We start from the raw sequence: 16,489 nt of genomic DNA on the forward strand, positions 1-16,489 counted from the left end.
AAATCAAAATAACAAGATAAAATTTTGTATCTCATTCAAAGAGAGTGAAAGCTACAGAAAAAATGAAGAACTACCAGCTAGTAACTACCTAAGCTAAGAAAGGAAAAACTAAAAACCTAAAAGTGGTTAAAGAAATAGAATAGAGAACTAAAAAGATGATAAAGTAGGTTCTCCTTTTGTTTGTCATCAAGTGTGCTTTTAATACAACCACGTTTACAACCCTAAATTTTTACAAAAATGCCCTTGAAATGTATAAGTGGACTTGAGTTGGTATTGGACACAAAATTGCCCCTGAAGTATTTGTACTCCATTAGGTTTCAGTGTCGTGACACCGAAGCTTTGGTGTCACGACATCCTCAATAGTAGGCACAATCTTGGCTTGGGGGTTTTCGATGTCGCAAAACATACTATGTTGAACCAAGCTTTATTTGACAAATTATTTTGATATAACAAATATGATGTTCTTGAATAAAAATCATTCTAAACAAAACTTGGCAAAATTTCCATTTCAAATGATATCTAAAAAGAAAAATTGTTGAACTTATACTTAGAAAATATTTTAAGGCCAAGTTAGTTAAACAAACTTTCAAACATTTTTTAAACAAGTTAAAAATGCTCTAGGCCAAAAAAATATCGATTCAGTATCGATACTTTCTATCAAGTATCGTTAAATTTTGTTGAGTATCGATAGATTTACACTTCTATCGATACCTTTTTTGGTATCGATACGAAAATGGCATTTTGTTTTTCAAAGTATTTATCAAGTATCGATACATTTTGTTTGGTATCAATAAATTTCTTCAAGTATCGGTAGTGTTACACTTTTATCGATACCTTTTTCGGTATCAATACGAAATTGACATTCTGACTTTTAAAGGTTTTATCAAGTATCGATATGGTATCGATACATTCTATTTGGTATCAATAAATTTCCTTAGTATCAATATTGATGGCTCTAACGGTTACTAAATTAGACATTAAATGTTAATATTATCGATACTCGTAGAAAAAGTATTGATTCCTATTGTTGTAGGTGACATAAATGCACTGATTTTTTTCATCCCCAATGAATCTATTCAATATTCCAACAACTACAACGGTTTGAAATCAATTTGGGAGTATAAATACCACTCTCAAAAGTTTCCATAACAACAAGAGAGGTTATCCAAACTCAAATTTCAATCAAACAACCTTAGTGCTTAAAATTTTCATACTTTTCTTGTACACACTTATGAGCTTTCATTGTTTTTTATTCAGCTCAAGTGTTTTATTGTTTTATTTATGCTCAATTGGCAAAGAATCTAATCTTGTAAGGATTAATTCTTAGTTTACTTATTTGTTTCACTCTTTAAGAGGATTGTATCTTAAGGTTTAGGTAGAAATCTTAAGAGAGTTGTAAGGTTAAACATTGTCCTCAAAAGTTAATCAAATTAGTGAATTTGGGAAAATCTTTAGTAGTGGAAAGTTAAGACTGGAGTAGGCAATTGGGGTTGAACCACTCTAAATCGTTGTGTTCAATTGTTTTATTTTTCTTTCAAGCTTTCACAATTTTTTAATAGCCAATCCACCCCCTCTTAACGATTGCGAATTGATTAATAAAGTTAACAGACTATTTAGTGTCTCGACACCCTCAACAGTGGCCCTGGTTCCTTCACTTCAACCATCAGCAGTGGAGTCACAACTTCAAAGACATGGAGCCGAGACATCAGGGCTCGGTTTCATGACATAGCACACTTGGTGTCACAACATCCTTGGCAGATTGTTCCAAGTTGATTTCTAGTTGAAGTTTGCTTTCTTTAGGTGATGGGGAGTAAGTGTAACGACACACATGCATCAGTATTGTGACACCCACAGCAGTTGAGGCTCTCCTTGTTGCTTGGCCTCAACCATCTCCATATACAAGCCCAAATCAACCATTAGACTTCCAATGACATAGTTTTGCCAATTTGGGTTTCAAAAGAAGTAAAATATAAGAAAAGTTATCATTAACACTAGAAGTTAAGAATTGATAAAAAGAATTAAAAAAACTCGTAAGCTACTTGAAAACAAGCTTATTAAGTACTTGACAGAGAGCCCAATTTGACATATCAAAGTACGACAGATCACTTAGATACAAAACTGAAGAATCTAATCTAGTAAGTGTTAAAGCTCGTAATCACTTGTTGTATATGTTGTTAAGATAGTAGATTATCTCTTTAGGCAGAACCATGCAAACGTAGGGAAACTAAATTGTATTAAGTATATTGTGTGTTCATTATTTTCCTATCTTGTTCTTCACTAGTGCTTGAAGTAGTTGGCACTAGTCTATAACACTGTTTATTATTTTTTTGCCTTGTTCTTCACCGGTACTTGAAGTAGTTGGCATGAATCTATAGCACTGCTCGTTTTCTGCTTGCAAAATATCGAGTTTTGTCCTTTCAACATCAAATTAAATTTAGGATAAACTACATCGAAGGTTACCTTAAAATAGCATAGTTCCTATTTTGATCACTCTAATTTTTTCTTTTTATTAATTTAGTCACTATCATTAAAATAATTTCTCAAAATATTCACTCAACCATTATCTCATTAATGGGAAGCTAACTAAACCAGCCACATCAACATTTTTATATTCCATTGTAAAAATTAAAAAAAATGATTTTTTTTCTTTTACTCCCATTAAAATTTACATTTTTCCTTTTGTAACACCCCTTACCTGTGTTCCTAGTAGGAACAGAGTATGAGGTATTACTAGAGCTCAACACTTATAAATTTTTTTTATAAAAATTTCGGCAGCATTTCTGCTTATTTTTACATAAAACCCCCTGCAAATTTTCAAAGACAATTTCAAACAACTTCAATATTTCCAACCAATTACAGTTATATGTTCAGACATAATTTATCCATTAATAAACACCAACATATTAAACCGAACAATACTGAATATATACATATTTATACCACATTACATAAAGTCATCTATACATGCCATGTTTCCAAAGTATTAATTGCAAAATACCCAAAAAGTTGATGATAGTGTAGATGATTATCTGACGTCGTCCAAGTTCCGAGCTGATTGATTTCACTATAATCAAGGGAAAATAAAAACGAGTAAGCATATGGCTTAGTAAGTAAACATATGACCAATAAATAAATTCCTCACATGATTACATAGTAACATAATTTTAATCACACATAAACTTCATTGTTTGCTCAATTTCCAGCAAGCTGTTTTTCTGCATCACGGTCACTAATTTATTTTTATCTGGAGATACAGGGATCCAAATTAAGTTCCGTAAATTTTCCCTGAAACTAGGTTCATATACCATTCTACCATAAAATTTTCAGAATTTTTGGTTTGGCCAATTAGTACAGTTTATTCTCTAAATATTCCCCTGTTTCACTACTTGACAGTTCTGACCTCTCCTTACTAAAATTTACTTAACTCCCTGTACAGAATTCAAACAATGTTCTAGTTTGTTTATATTAAAAATATACTCATTAAGGAATCCAAACATATAAATTTCAGGCCATAATTATTTTTTTACAATTTATGGTGATTTTCCAAAGTTGGAACAGGGGATTTCGAAATCAATTCAACCCTGTCTCAATAAAATTCAAATATCCCCAAATATACAACTCTTTCGCTTGCTCTATTTCTTTAATATGAAAATAAACTCATCCAGCTTCAATTTCATATATTATTCAACCTCTAATTCATTTTCCACCATTTATGGTGATTTTTTCAAAGCTGCCCAACTGTTATTATTCAAAACAGTTTTGTATTTAAATTGTTCTTTTGTATTTTTGATATTTCCTCCCATCTTACATATGGATTGATTAAGTATCAAAACCCAATATTCCTCCCATAAACTTGTCCACCATATATAAATATTCACCTTTCCAATTTCCTCGTTGAACACTCGGAATGTTATCCGTTATCGGTGGATTCAGCACTTAATAACCACCAATGAGTCGGGGAATCAGCACTTAGCAACCCCTTTCACATTTAAGATACGGTGGGATCAGCACTTAGCAACCACCAATGATTCGGGGAATCAGCACTTAGCAACCCCTCGGGGGAATCAGCACTTAGCAATCCCCTTCACATTTAAGATACAGTGGAATCAGCACTTAGCAACCACCAATGAGTCGGGGAATCAGCACTTAGCAACCCCTTTCACATTTAAGATACGGTGGAATCAGCACTTAGCAACCACCAATGAATCGGGGAATTAGCACTTAGCAACCCCTTTGGGGGAATCAACACTTAGCAACCCCCTTTATATTCAGTGTAATCCGGCCTATTCCGAGTGTTCAACCGGAAACCGTGTTTTTCAACACTTTACCACCTGTCCCAACTTAACCACACTTTTAGAATCTTTGCCAAATATTTATTCTATGTTCAAATAAATCTCAACATATATCAAATAATATAAAAAATATGCATTATTTCACATGTTTACTTACCTCGGTGCAAAATATCGTAATTTTGCAATTTACTTCACTATCTTCTCTTTTCCCCGTTTGAGGTAGTCTTCTCGTCTTTCTTGATCTATAATAGCAAATTTAACTCATTTAATGTTCAAATTTAATAAAATAGTCCTCCACCCAACTTTTTGAAAAATTACTATTTTGCCCCCAAACTTTTGAATATTTACACTTTTGTCCCTAAGCTCGGAAATTAAATTTCATCTCTTATTATTATGTTTTAAAACATGCTGAACACTTTTCCCTTCTATGGAAACATCAAATTCTCACTCTAACACATACTTTTGAACATTAACTATTTTTACCGATTATGTCAATTTACCCGTTTTCGTTTAAAATCGCTTAGCAAAAGTTGTTTAACATAATTTCTAGCTTCATATTCCACCATAAAACAGCAAAATAAACACTTTTCACCTATGGGTATTTTTCCAAATATAAATCCTAGGTTAATTTATTGCTAGAATAAGTTAAATTAAGGTACCGGGACTCCAAAAACGTAAAGAATATTAAAAACGGGGCTTGAAATCACTTACTATTGAGCTTGGAAGCTTAAAAACCCTAACTATGGCTTACCCCTTGCTGATTTCGTTCACCATGGAGAAGATGAGCAAATTTTTCCATCTTTTTCCCTTTTTAATTCTTTTTATTACTAAATGACTAAAATGCCCCTATTTAAAAAATTCTATTTCACCCATTTCTTATGTCTATTTTTGTCCATCAATTAACTAATGGTCTAATTACCATATAAGGACCACCAATTTATAATTTCATAACAATTAGACACTTCTAACATGTAGAACTCAACTTTTGCACTTTTTACTATTTAGTCCTTTTGACTAAATTGAGTGCCCAAACGTCGAAATTTTCGAACGAAATTTTTACAAAATTTTTCTGTAAAATTGCAGATCATAAAAATATAATAATAATAATAATATTTTCCCTCGTCGGATTTGTGGTCCCGAAACCACTATTCCGACTAGGCCCAGAATCGAGCTGTTACACCTTTTTCTTTTTCTCTTCCCCTTTCTCCTGTTTTTGCTTCTCTTATTTTCCTTTCACAACCCTAGTCATTACTTAATTACTTCACTGCCTGGCGCCTCTTCCGACCAAAACAATCGTCACCACCTCCTTTTATGTTTTTCCTTCTTCTCTCTCTTCTATTTTCTTCTTTGCCCTTGGAAAGGCTGGTTTTTTTTTTCTCTTTTTCTTTTTAGTGATAAAAATGTTGCCGCCCTTAGAAACACAAGGGTTGAGATTGAATGATGGTTCTAAAAACTTTGGCCTTATTTCACAAGGAGCTTCAATGGGTTTTAAACAACTTTGGAGCAGAAGATTGTTGGAAGTCGAAACAACAAAGTTCTTGCCGAAGAAAACGGAGATCAAAGAAGCCTATCAGTCGCATTTGGTGGGAAGGCCGATGATGATGTATGTGGAAGTTGATGTGGTAGTTATTGGCAGTTACCTAAACCCCACGTTTTATTTAAAATTATGTTAATGAAACGGTGCATTGCGTGCTAATAGTAGGGGTGTGTAAAATTCGGGTAAAACCAAAAAAATTCGGTTAACCGACCGAATTAGGTTAATCGGTCGGTTAATCGAATTTTTTTGGTCGGGGGTCAGTTAATTATTTTTTGATTTTTCTATTAATGGTTAATTCGGTTCGAAACCTGTCGGTTAACCGAATTTTTTCGGTTTAACCGAAAAAATTAATAAATAAATTTATAATATATAAATAGGCCCACTATTCACCTAAACTCAATCCAAACCCAAGTATTCAACCCAACCCAATTACCCAACCCAACCCAATCATAAAAATTACAAATAATTTAATAAATAAAAATAAAATTCCAAAACTAAAACTAAAACTAAAACTAAAACTAAAGTCTAAAAGTCTAAAAATAATTTAATTATGTAGTGATTCAATTCAGTTAATTCGGATAATTCGGTTAATTTTTAACCAAAAATAAAAAAACATTTAATTTTCGATTAATTCGGTTAACCGAAAAAATTTCGGTTTGGTTAACTTTTTTAAAAAAATTTCGGTTCGGTTAATAGTTAAAGATTTTGAAAGGTCGGTTAATTCGGTTAATATTATTTCGAGTCGGTTAACCGAATGAACATCCCTAGCTAATATGTGTTGCGTGCTGATACAGTGCGAATTGGTAGTGCGTGCTGATAATTTAGGTCCTACATCTTAGTAAAACGGTGCACTTTGTGTTTAAATGAAACGGTGTGTTTCATTGATTTGTATGACAGTTGTATCAATAGCTAAAACCGTTTCTGGTGCAACGGCCACAGTTATGAAAAGTTTTGAATTAATTGTTTTCTCCTTCTCTGCAATTCTCTCGTGCTTTCCTCTCCGCTGCTGCTTCTTCTTCTTCTTCTTTTCTTTTCGGTCTTCTCTCTCGTGCTTCAGTTATTTGGTTCGCAACAGAAGCCAGTTTGAGATGGAAGTCTCCGATCCTGACACCGGTTCGGTTGCATCTGAGTCAAATGGGACAACCCGATGAGAATCCGAACGGTAAGGGTCTTGTGAAATTGTTGGTTGCGCAGGAGCCATGGCACTTATTCTTCTCCGAATGAACAGATTTTTTTTTGGGAGCTAAGAAAAAGAACTATTATTATTGAAAACGATAATTTTGGTGGACACAGTATCATTTTGGTTTCTCCAAGAAGAAAACAGAGCAATCAACTTCCTGAAGACGAAGAAGAAGATAAGCAAATCAAACAAGAAATTTTTTTTTAAATAAAAAATAAAACCCGGAACTTGATTAAGAGAAAAAGACTAGAAAGAAGTAAATATAGGGTACCGGGAAAAAAAAGTTAGTAGAACTGAAAAAAGAACAAAGTAATTATTCTAACGGTACTAAAAGAAAAAGAAAAGGAAATTTTTAAATTTTAAAAGAGACTAAAAAACAAATTTTTTATTTTGTAACTTTTACAACAGAATATAAAAATGTTGATGTGGAAAGTCCAGCCAGCTTTCTATCAACACTGCCGAGTAAACTTGTTCAGGACTACTCATTCAGGCTTGAAGCACATTCAAAAAATAAAAAGGTTTGGAAAAAATAAAATGTTTAAAACATAAGCTGATAAAACTTAAGGCCTATTTTTTATATGGGCCAAGCTTTGAGCAAGGTTTTTTTACTTGAGTCCGGCCTGGCCTGACCTAAATATTATGTTATAAAATAATATTATATTAATTATATATGTTAAATATTTATTATATATATTTATATTTATATTAAATCACTAATCCAATAATAATTAAACACATTACCTAATGCCTAAAAAAAATTTACCCAACTAAATAACCCATCCCAAAATATAAAATTTTAAAATTTATATTTAATACAATAAAATATTTATTATATTTATTTATTTTTAATATAACAAAACATTTATTATATTTATGGTAGTATTTTTTTAAATATAAATACTTTTTAATGAATTTTTAATGTGTTAGAAAAATTTTATTTTAACCTTTTTTAGTGCATTTAGTGTATTATAGTTTTTTAAAAATTAATTTTAAATAAAAATTAATATAAAAAATTTAAATATGGGCGAGCCTGGATTTATTTTTCTTAAATCGGGACACGCTTGGACAAAAAAGTAAGCTCATTTTTTAGGCCAGGCTCGGACTTAAGAAAGTCATGCTATGTGCACCTCTAGGACTAAGGGACCATTTTGAGAAATTATTTTAACAGCTGTGACTAAATTGACAAAAAAAATTTAAAATGAATAGTCACTTTCGATGTAATATAACTTAAATTTAATTTTAACAAGAATGATAAGCATAATTTAGGTTATAAATACATTATTTTATAATTAATTCTTATCATTGATATTTTCAACATTATCTTTTATATTATGACTTGTGTATTTTTACTTTACATGTTATGTCTTTATTGAAAAAAAAAAGATTTAAAATTACATACCTAAGCTAGCATCCAAGTGTATAATTAATAACAGACCACAGATATGGTGGAATGGAAAATTGTTGGTGATGGTTCTTGGTCAAAAGCTTTGGGAGTATAGGTTAGGAAAATGTTTTTGTGAGAGCTTTTACATTAGACAAACAAAGCCTCAGTATGAAAGTCAAATCCTTAATTTATAGAGTTTTGGAGTTCTGAATGGATGTTTAGTTCATCTTTACTCAACAATTTGGTTGTTTTGATAGGATTAAAGGTTGAAATATGTAAGTGGGAAGTAGAGGCGAAACAATATATATATATATATATATATATATATATATATATATTTAAGGGACTGAAATTAAATTATAATTTTTACGATAGAAAATATACAATTTTACTATTTTAATAGACTATATCTTTATAATTTTAAAGAATTAAATCAAATTTTATATTTTTAAGGGGCTAAAATATAATTTTACATTTATTAATTTAAAATTTTAAAAACTTTAAAGAGGACACATGAAAAAAAATTATTTTAGGGGGCTAAGCGTTTCGCCACTTGTGGGAAGAGATGATAATTGGTGTCTTAATGCATTAAGAGTTATTTTGCATTATTTGATGTGATTGTTTATTTTGGAAAATGAATGTCTAAATTTGATGAATTGAATTTGTGTTCATAAAATAGTGTGGAGGATTTTGTATTAAGAGGTGAATTAGTTACTGATAAAAATTACAAATTATTTCGTTAAAAATTCCACCATATGTGCTATTAAATGCCGCCTTGGATTTTTTTTATATAAATGACCTAAAAATAAAGGATGAATAGGATTAAGTAAAAGTACAATAAAAACACATGTACTTGGAATTATATTGCAGTTTACCTCATCTACTCAATTAAATGGACAAATTAATTTCTATTAATTAGATTGAAAAGCAAATCTAACTTTCTATTAAAGATTCCATCTATTTATACTATTTATAATAATAATTTAGAATTAATTTATATAAAAACTAAACCTCTGTTTTGATATATATATATGTTATATATCTATAACCGCCAACTCAAATGTCCTAAAAGGATTCAGGTCCCCGACCCTTGACTCGGATGGACCCGACTCAAAAGATGTGTGTTCGTCAAGATAGCTCGCAAGAAGAGTTCGCGGGCACACCTCGCAGGATGGGGTCGCAAACTATGTTCGCAAAAAGGATCACAAGCCCTACAAGTAATACAGACTCGTGACCAATGGGTACGGAGCTCGCTGAGGATGTCAACCCCTGGATCAAAAAGGACCGCGTGCTACGTAGACACACGTCCAACAAGCCAGGGCGCGCACAAAGAATGTCAGCACTAGAGACGGGAAATGTTAGTACCGGAGGCCCTAAGGCCAAGACAAAATAGTAGGCCCAATTATGGGTAATAATAATAACAACAGTAGAAACATGTATAAATACCCCCAATATTTCTCTCAATAAAACACGAATAATATATTACTCAACAATATACTTAATTATTAACTATTTCCACTATATTTTTCCAAAACCGGTAATTACATTTGTTTATTTATTATTAGTAAAATCATGATCTAAATAAAAGTTCATAAACTGTATGAGATATTTACATTTGATTTATTTAATATTGGACCACAATTAATTTATCTATAAATGCCATTTGCGTTGCAGTAATCTAAGTTTTACATAAAATTTGTAAGAACAATATATATTAAGTTTTACATAAAATTTTTAAAGGTGAATAGCAGGTAAGTGGAATCTTAATCGTTTAGTTTTTAAGAATTAATTTCAGGAGACACATCCATCTATTATTTTATTTTCAGCTTTGAAATATTGATTTAGATACGATTTTCGGCAGGGTCAGCTTTGGGGTCTATTTTGAAGTGTAGCTGTTCAGGGTGACCTAAAAATATTATTTATTCAGCAAAAAATTCAAATTCAAATAAATTAATTAAATGCTAGGGTTTTCAATTCTTAACGATAAATACTTTATGGCAACGGGAAAAATTCTCTACAAATTAAATAGGGCCAATTTTTATTTGAGTAATACATCATTCATCAATTATTAGTATCAATCAATTGAAGTTATTAATTTTTACTTTATATTTGAGAGATTGAGAGCCTCTCATCCGCGGTCTATCGGATTTACCATTGTTGCAGGTATAATTCTCCCTCCTTCCTCTCTTTTCTTGTAATCTTTTCATTCTTAATTTGATGATATTTTTGGGTTTTAACTAATAAAGTCATTAAGTCATCCTTATATTTAGCTTCTCCCCCAAATTCCTTTTTTGATGAACCATAGTACAGTTCTTTAAGATTTTATGCAATTGAAATTTTAATTGCTTTTGTTACTCATTTAATTTTTTTAGTTGCATTTTCCTCACAAATAATTGGATATTATTAATTACAGTGTCTATTTGTAATTGATTATTATAATAATATTTACAAAATTCCAATAACTTGATTTGACTTTTGGAATTAGTAAATGTGAAAGCAAATATTCAACTTAGAATTCTTCTATTAGGTGTTATTGTTTTATTTTCTTGTGTTACTTAGAGTATCTGATTTATCTTTTATATATAATGTTGCCTAAGAAGCATTTATCTAGAAGTGAAAAAGGAAAAGAGAAAAGCGTCTGAAGAGTTAAAAAAAATCATAGTAAGGTGTTATTGATAAATTTGTTTTTAAAAGTAGTTTTAATGAAAATTTGGATCAATCAAATGAAAGTTTGCATAATGATGTCAATGAGAATGATGAAATTAATTATCTAAATGAGCATAATGATGTGCCAAATGTATCCAATATTGAAAATATTGGTCTTAATAAAGAACAAACAATTCCTCTTGATATTGGCATTGATGAAAAACAAACAATTCCTTCTTTGGATATTTATGATCCTAGAAATCGGGTTAATCTTGACAACAAAACAAAAGACATTTTAGTTGAAAAGGTGCCTATAAGAGAAATCAATCTTGATTTCATCTCGAAAATAATAATAGGCATTTTTCATATGCTTATTTTTCTAGGAAGTTGAGCAATGGTGAGATTAGCGATAAAAGATGGTTGGTTTATTCCAAACATGTTGACAAAGTGTTTTGTTTTTGTTGTAAGTTGTTCAAATCTATTCGTAACAAAAGTTTGTTAGCAAATAAGGGTTTAAGTGATTGGAGGCATATTAGTGAGACGCTCAAACAACATGAAAACAGTGCTGAACATATGATTAATATGAATACTTAGAATGAAATGAGAGTAAGATTGGATAATAATGAAACAATTGATAAAAACTCTCAAGACCATATTATGAAAGAGAAAGAACGGTGGAGGCAAGTTTTACTTAGAGTATTTCAGATGTGAAATGTCTTGCTACTCATAATTTGAATTTTTGAGGATCCAATGAAAAACTCTATCAAGATAGCAATGGTAATTTCCTGGGATTGATTGAAATAATTGCACAATTCGATGTGATAATGTAAGATCATGTTAAACGAATTCAAAACCATGAAATTCATTATCATTATCTTAAGAATAAAATTCAAAATGAGTTGATTTCCGTTTTGGCTGATAGTGTTAAATGTTCTATAATTAAGATCATCAGAGAGGTGAAATATTTTTCTATAATTCTTGATTGTACCCTTGATATTGGCCATCAAGAAAAAATGACTCTAATAGTTAGATGTGTGAATATGACAACTAATAAAATAAAAATTGAGGAGTACTTTTTAGAGTTTTTGAAGGGTGAATGGTACATCTGGATTGAGACTTTTTAATGAATTATAAGATGTTTTGAAGTCTCTTGATCTTAATGTTGATGATGTAAAGGATCAAGGTTATGATAATGGCTCAAATATGAAAGGGAAGCACCAAGGTGTTCAAAAATAATTTCATGAAATAAACCCGAGAGCATTATATATGCCTTGTGCTTGTCGTACTCTGAATCTTACTCTTAGTGATATGGCACATTCTTGCATTAGAGCTATTTCATTTTTTGGAATTGTTTAACGCATATATTAATTATTTTCGGGTTCTACAGAAACATGAAAAATTTTGCTTGACAATGTCCCTAAATTAATTGAGAAATTTTTATCTAATAATCGTTTAGAGAGTTGAATTAAAAGTGTTAAAGCTATTAGATTTCTCCTCAAATGGGATTGGCTTTGTCGAAATTATATGAATCTTGTGGTGTCAAAGAGTGAAGTGGAGAGTTTTGTCAATGCACTTGGGAGTTTTAAGTTTTTGCTTGGTATGGCAATTTGGTATGAAATTTTATTTGCTATAAATATTGTGAGCAAGAAATTGCAATCTAAGTCTATGTGCATTGACACCACTATAAAGCAATTAGAAGGTGTATTGTCATATTTTGAAAAGTATAGAGATGAAGGCTTTACTTCTACTATGAATATTGCTAAAAGTATTGCACTTGATATGAATGTAGAGCCTACCCTTCCAACAAAGCGTCGTGTTATTAGAAAAAAATAATTTGATGAGAATAACCAGGAGGATGAAGAAATTTAGTCGTCTGATGAATTATTTAGAGTTGATTATTTTTTAGTTATTGTAGACATGTCAATTACTTCTTTGAAGAGAAAATTTGAGCAACTAAAAATATTTGAAAGTATTTTTGGCTTTTTGTTTGATTCAAACAAGTTAAAGTCATTAGATGAAAAGGAATTGTAATACCCCCTACCTGTATTAGTCGCCGGAATAGGGTATGAGGCATTACCAGATTTTAACGAATTAATTTTCTATTATTACGAGTTAAATACTATTGGTTTATCGAAACATGTCATGACGTCCCTTGGTTGGGCCTCCGAAGCCCAAAACATACATCGGGACCAAATTGGGATTAAATCGAAACCATAAGAAATTTTTCGCAAAATCCCAAAGTTTTTTTTTTTTGAACTCAATATAACCCCTTTATAAATTTCTAACCTTCCCTGCAATTTTAAACCGAGACTAATCCAACACAACCAATCCATTTCAACATATTTTCAAGATAGATTTAATATATTCATAAGATAACCTCATCACATACCAAAACCAAAATTTGTTAGCCATACCAATGGCTAACCATACATTCATTTCACATTAACATTTACTTTACTAGCTTATACATGCCATTGATTTCCAAAATAAAGTTTATATATCGAGATCTTGAGGTTGATAGTGTGATGCGTCTCTGACCAAATCCGACCTCTAAGCTCTTAACACTACAAAACAGGGGAAAAGGAAATAGGGTAAGCACTTTGTGCTTAGTAAGCTCATGTAATAAGAATTATACTTACCTAATATTTTCAATACAATGCAATAAACATTCATACATCCATTCAATGCATTATTCCCTCAACATGCACAAACTCAACATTCAAGTTAGTTCAATAATTTCCATGTATCAATAATATATATACCATGATTGATGAGCTCATCAATACCATGATTTCCATTTCCTTGTTATTTTTCCATATTTATCCCGTTGAACTACTTGGAATTTTGATGGATTTTCAGGGGTACACTTTAGTGTAGAAATCCGGGTCCGTCAATTCATATTCATGTGTGCATAGGTCCATTTCAGAGAGCACACTCCCGCGAACCTCATCCTTACAGCAGGATTACCAGTCTAGGCTAAATCCCCTGTAATATAAACTCATAGAGTATTGTCGGGATTATCAGTCCAGGCTAAATCCCCTGCAATGACAATTATTCTAATGAGCTTGGATTTGAATTACCAGTCCAGGCTAAATTCAAACCCTAATTCGGATTACCCGTCCGGGCTAAATCTATTTTCCACATATTCTTCGGGAGGGCTATATCAGGATAGGATCACCCGTCCGAGCTAGATCCTTTTTACCGTCAATTCTTTTTCAGAGATCCATCAAATTTTCCTTCCATTCAACTGGGATTTATTTTCTCTTTTCATCAAGAATGTCAATACTTCATCAATTATCATACAATAAACATCCAAATCATATTCACATCAAGAAAAGTATATTTCAAGCATTTAAGAATATAATTCAAGTTACACGAACTTACCTTGATACTTGTTCGTAAACAAAAAAAATCTACTAATCCCGAACTTTTTCTTTTCCTCGATCTAGCTTCGTATTTGAATTTTCTGGATCTAAATAAATAAATTTAATCATTAATCTAATACATTTCATGTTCATATGTAACATTATCTATAATTTCATTATTATTGATGTTTTTAACGAAAAATTGATGGAGTAACCGAGTTTCTTAAATAAAAAAATAAGGGAATTTGATTTTAATTTTCGAAAGAGTATCCGAGACTTTTGACATATTTAAACTTAATATATATTATTCTCTCTTCTCTAAAACTATGTGTAAATATGAATAGGGTAAACTACTTTGCTCATCCAACTTTTAAAGCATTTTCATTTTGGTTTAAAAAATCTTTACAATTTCGTAAATCAACTTTTAGGAAACTTTCGTTTTAGTTACTCAATCATTAAGTGTAATGACCCAAAATTCACAGGCATCAAAAAAGTGCAATATCGAGCTTCCATCTTAGTGAAATGAGTTCATAAATAATTATTAGAAATATTTACGAGACTAGTAGTGTGCCTAATTAGGTTCTAATTAGGTGAATTTAGCTTAATTAAGAGTGATTAGGAAAAAAGACTAAATTGAATAAGGGGTAAACGTTGAATTATAGATTAATAGAAAATAAAAAGGATTAAAATGGCAATTAAGTCATTAACAATAAATGAGGCGGCAAATGGGAAGATTTTTCTTCGATTATATATTATATATATAAATATTATTATGGTTTTATATTAAATTTATTATTATCATTAAATAAATTAAAATAGTGACAAATGTATGGTAGAGATAATAAACATGTGTAGAATACATGAAAATACACTTGTAATTTATTTGTATATTTTCTTAAATAATAAGTAAAAGATGTTTATTAATTAATATATTATATTATGAAATAAAACAAATAAAGACAAATGTAAGGTGATGATAAAATACAAGTGTGTTAATTAAAATATGTACATTTGTAGTATATGTAATTAATTTACTTGTTATTTAAGTAATAGATATTTGTTATAATTATATATTATATAATTGTTAAATTAATAAACAAGTATAATACAAAGAAAGTAAAAAGGACTAAAAGAAATTAAACCAAAAGTATAAATTGAGGCGGTTAATCCTAAAAAAATCTGAGATTTTAAGTTCAATATATATATTATATTATATTATTAAATAATAAAGATATTTATTATATTTTATTATATATTTTATTATTATTGTATATATATATATATATATATATATATAGTAAAGTAACGAAAGAAAGAAACAAAGAAGAAAAGAACAGAAGCTATTAGAAACAGGGAAAGGAAGGAAAGAAAGAAAAATAAAAGGGAAATTCAGGTTTTAAAGCTTTAAACCTTAATAGGTAAGTCAATCAAGCCCTTTTTACTTAATTTAGAAGGTTTAGAACAAAGATTTTGATGAAATTAAGTTGAGACTTTGGAAGTTTATAGGTTTTTAAGTATAGTTCATGTTGAACAAATGTTTGAATTAGGGTTTAATTGATAGACTTATTGATTAGAATTAATTAAAGGATTAAATTGTAAAGTAAGCTATAAGTTTTGCATAGTAGGGACTAATTTCAAGAATTTCGAAATTTGGTATTTATGATGAAATTTAGATAGTTATGTCTAAGTTTGGTTGAAATTTGAATATAAATAAAGTATGAATAAAGATAGGAAAGTAATTGAATTTAATTGGGACCAAATTGAATTTATAGTAGAAATTGGATAGAAATTGAATAGGAAAATTTAAATATTAGACATAAGTTAATATTGTATTAATGATTATGAAAGTTATCCTAATTTTTTGTAGCTAATATTGCACCCGAGGCATCCACGAAGAAAGGAAAAGAAAAAGTGGACGAGGAGTAGACACGAGAATCACGGTTTGTAGTATTATAATTCAAATCTAATTATTATTAATTATTATGTTTTAATTGAAATGCATAGTAAATAAATAAGGTAAGAAATTTGGTATGATAATATTGTTTTGAATGGAGTTGATTTCAAGTGAATATGATTATTGAAATT

At 30.1% G+C, this 16,489-nt stretch overlaps 1 long non-coding RNA gene across 1 annotated transcript; it reads right to left on the reverse strand.

Moving 5' to 3' along the window:
- Positions 1-2,769: 2,769 nt before the first annotated feature.
- LOC128040561 (uncharacterized) lies at positions 2,770-5,058 on the reverse strand. The gene is made up of 3 exons (XR_008195263.1): positions 5,004-5,058; positions 4,450-4,534; positions 2,770-3,064 (listed from the first exon to the last, which is right to left on the reverse strand). It is a non-coding gene; the product is annotated as an uncharacterized LOC128040561 (long non-coding RNA).
- Positions 5,059-16,489: the final 11,431 nt, after the last annotated feature.

The sequence above is a fragment of the Gossypium raimondii genome, chromosome 4 (assembly GCF_025698545.1).
Source record: "Gossypium raimondii isolate GPD5lz chromosome 4, ASM2569854v1, whole genome shotgun sequence".
Taxonomy (NCBI): domain Eukaryota; kingdom Viridiplantae; phylum Streptophyta; class Magnoliopsida; order Malvales; family Malvaceae; genus Gossypium; species Gossypium raimondii.